The sequence below is a fragment of the Arachis duranensis genome, chromosome 3 (assembly GCF_000817695.3).
Source record: "Arachis duranensis cultivar V14167 chromosome 3, aradu.V14167.gnm2.J7QH, whole genome shotgun sequence".
Taxonomy (NCBI): Eukaryota; Viridiplantae; Streptophyta; class Magnoliopsida; order Fabales; family Fabaceae; genus Arachis; species Arachis duranensis.
Genome location: NC_029774.3, coordinates 72,582,773 through 72,586,416, shown reverse-complemented (window position 1 = coordinate 72,586,416; position 3,644 = coordinate 72,582,773).

Here is a 3,644-nt window from a genome sequence, read left to right as displayed (position 1 = left end):
ATGGATAGTGGATTTAGGCCTAATAATTGCACCGTTCCTGTTATCTGTTTATCTATTCTGCAATTTATTCTGGCCATGATGTTGATCCTGTTCATATGTTGCTCTTAACTGTTACATGCAGCTGTACACTGCTCTTTCTTATTCTTGCTATTTGTGCAGCCTTATTTCAATACATATGAACTATTCTTGTTATTTGTTTTTTGGGAACAACCAATTTTAGCCGGAATGCTGCCCAATTTTCTGCAAATTACTTTTCCTTCTACATTCAAGTATTGGTTTTGGCAATTCTCATTTTTGACTCTCATTTTTGAACTGCTCCACGCATACCAAACCTATTCTTGAATGCACGGGCCAGCATTCTTATTACTTTTGATCTCCTGGTTAATAAATTGATTTATTGATGGTTTGATTTTACTTTTTACTACTTCTATATCTATCTGAATCATCATCAATACCCTATTTTTCCTACTTGAATATGAGTTGACTGTTGCTTCAAATTGTGAAATTCTTGTTACTTAGGAACCAATCATCATGCCACTTACTCTGACTTCGTTTTTACTAACTCACTGATTTTCGCTTTCTAACCTCTTTTTCAATTTTACTCATTTTTAACTTTCTAACTTCCCACTTTAACTTTTCCTTACTTCTTTAAATTACTTTAACTCACAGCATGATTATTGTTTTTCTATTTAACAAGCTTTCCACTTCTAACACATTTTGGACTGTGATTTCTCATCTCCGCTTTTCAACTCCAACACAATCCGAAATATACATTTACTTAACTCATTTCATTTTTCTACTGCTCCTTTGCCACTTCATACTTATCTTGTTATTTGCCTACTTGTTTTCCTGCTTTTATTCCTCAAGTATATCTTGAAAAATTCTGTTTTTTTTTTCAGGATGTCTGAATCTCAAGGCAGGGGAAAGGGCAAAGTCACCACTGGCAAACGGAAAAGAGGAGAATCCTCTGGTTCCATCCTTGGCATCTTACATGATGATTCCTGGCGAGAGAAGAACTTTACCCCGCTGGAAAAGGCTGATCAGTTGGTACCTTCAGCTGACCCAGTCAAATTTACAAACAAATACTGTGAGCTGAAATACCCAACTTTTTCCACCGCCAAGAACCTACACATGGAAAGGACCCTCAAAATTCTAGAAGAACTCCAGTAGTAAACCTCAGATCAAATCAAACAGAGAAGTTGGTTCTTCCTGGAGAGGAACCTAACTGAGGTCAACTCATCCTGGGTTAGAGAATTCTACTGTAACTACTTTCTCTCTTCCCTGGATGTAGTACAGCTCAGAGGTAAACAGATTCTGGTTACCGAGGAAGAAATTGAAAAAATCCTCCATCTTCCACCTAAATCAGATCAGCCAGATGGTTACCAGAAAGCTGAGGAAGATATGAGATTCATGAGATTTGATTGGGATGCAGTAAAGAAGGACATCACTCTTGATCCTACTGTTCCTTGGGTCATGGGAACTAGCACATTGGTACCAAAGGGAATCAGGCTTATATATCTTAATGATGAGGCTCGACTATGGCAACAGATTCTGAGCAACTATGTGATACCGAGCACTCATGAGACGGAGGTGCCAGCTGCTATGATTACTTTCATCTGGTGTGTGATGACGGGTACGAACCTTTATCTACCTCGCTTCATCCGGCATTACATGGCAGGGTCCATATTAGAGGCACCCACTCTTTTCCTTACCTAATTACTCAGTTGGGTCGCCGAGCTGAGGTACCTTGGGAGGCTGTTGATGAAAAGCCCCCCGCCACAGAGTGCCGAAAGATCATCCCTCACAATCGGAAGTTCATGGCTATTGGCTATCGCCCTCCATTTCTCACTGACACTACTGAGGTAGCCACCTCTTCAGCTACCCTTTCTGCTCCCACTGGACCAGCACCACCCACTACACCCCCACCTGCTCCTGAGCCCGTCTACCGTCTGGGGCACCAACTCTTTGATCGCCTAGATCAGAGGGAGCGCCATCAACAGCAGCAGTTTGAGAGATCTGACCGTCGCACCGGGTGACTTTTTGAGAGGTCTGAGCGTCGCGACAAGTGATGCTATAAGCACCTCAAGCTGATATCCACTCTGGTGGTGACATTCCCTCCGAGCCCGACACGCCCTCCGACACATCTGAGAAGGAGGTGAGTGATCATGAGGAGGAGGCACCTACCCAGGCTGAGCAGGGAGGTCCCAGTCACACTGTACCACATCATGAGGAGCACCACCAGCTACAGACCGCAGATCCGGAGGTTCCTTTACGGACAGAGCCCCCGATTCAGCAGACCACTCCTCTGATTCTCACAGCGACTGCAGACCCTCAGCCTACCATCGAGACACCAGTAGCCCATCCTTCCGGAGATGGCATTTCATCACACCCTGCTTGAGTGAGCATCGAGGACGATGCTATTATTTAAGTGTGGGGAGGTCGCCATCTCTGGCATCTATTTATTTTAGTGAACTACTACAGACTCTCTTCTTATTTTGTCTATTTTCTGTATTTTTGCACATTTCTCTCTTTTGCTTTTATTGTACTTTTTGCATTATGCACTTTGGGCTGTATATACATCTTGGATATTTTAGCTCGATTTGCACCTTAGTTTATTAGTTATAGAATATGTGGATTAATTAGTATAGTTTACCCCTTTTTAGCATATGATAGTTTAGCTTAGATTGAAATTAAAAAGGAAGTAAACTAAAAACTTTAACAGAATAAAAACAACCCACACCTTGTATATATAGCATTACATGTTAGTTAGTTAACAACATTTCATCAAGGAGAAGCACTAAAACTTTAAAGCCACCTTAAGATTTACATTGAGAATAATGGGAACTCTTAATTTTTACTTGCTTGATATATATAACTGATATATGATTTTTGAGTTAGAGAATACACAGCCTGTGAGTTTTGAGCTTAATTGCATGGTTACATTTAAACCATAATATTTTATTCCTGTGTGTTCTGTCCTTCTTATTTATTCTGGTGTTCTTTACTTTGTTTTAATCTATATGTCCAATTATAGAATATAGATACATACCAAAAAAGTGATTGAGGCCATTGTTTGATTCTAACTCACCATTCCCAAATTAGCCTACCTCTTACATCACCCTTGTTAGCCCCCTTGACCCTTTAAATCCCCTCTTGTTTTATAACCACATTACTAGCCTTAAGCAGAAAAACAAAATAAAAATCCCAAGTTGAATCCTTGGCTAGCTTAAGATAGAAATTGTGTATTATGTAAGTGTGGGAACCTTATGGGAACATGGATGATAGAAACAAAAAGGTAGAAAGTTAAAAAGAATAAGATTTCTTATTTTAAAAAAAAGTTTTGGGAAGCATGCTCATGTGAAATCAAAATAATTTAATTACCATGTGTAAAAAAAAAAAATTTATGTTTCAGTATTTGAATAAAGGGGATACAAAAAGAATTCCCCAAATGCAAAAAGTGATGCACATGGGATAAAAATAAATAAAAATTAAAATATGAGCATGTAATATAAAAAGTGGGAAAAATATGGGAAAATAGGTAAAGAAGCTTTACTTAGAAAGTATGTATGTTAGGTGAGATCTTAGACTAATTAAGGATTCACTTATTAGCTCACTTAGCCTTATACATATACCCTTACCTTTAC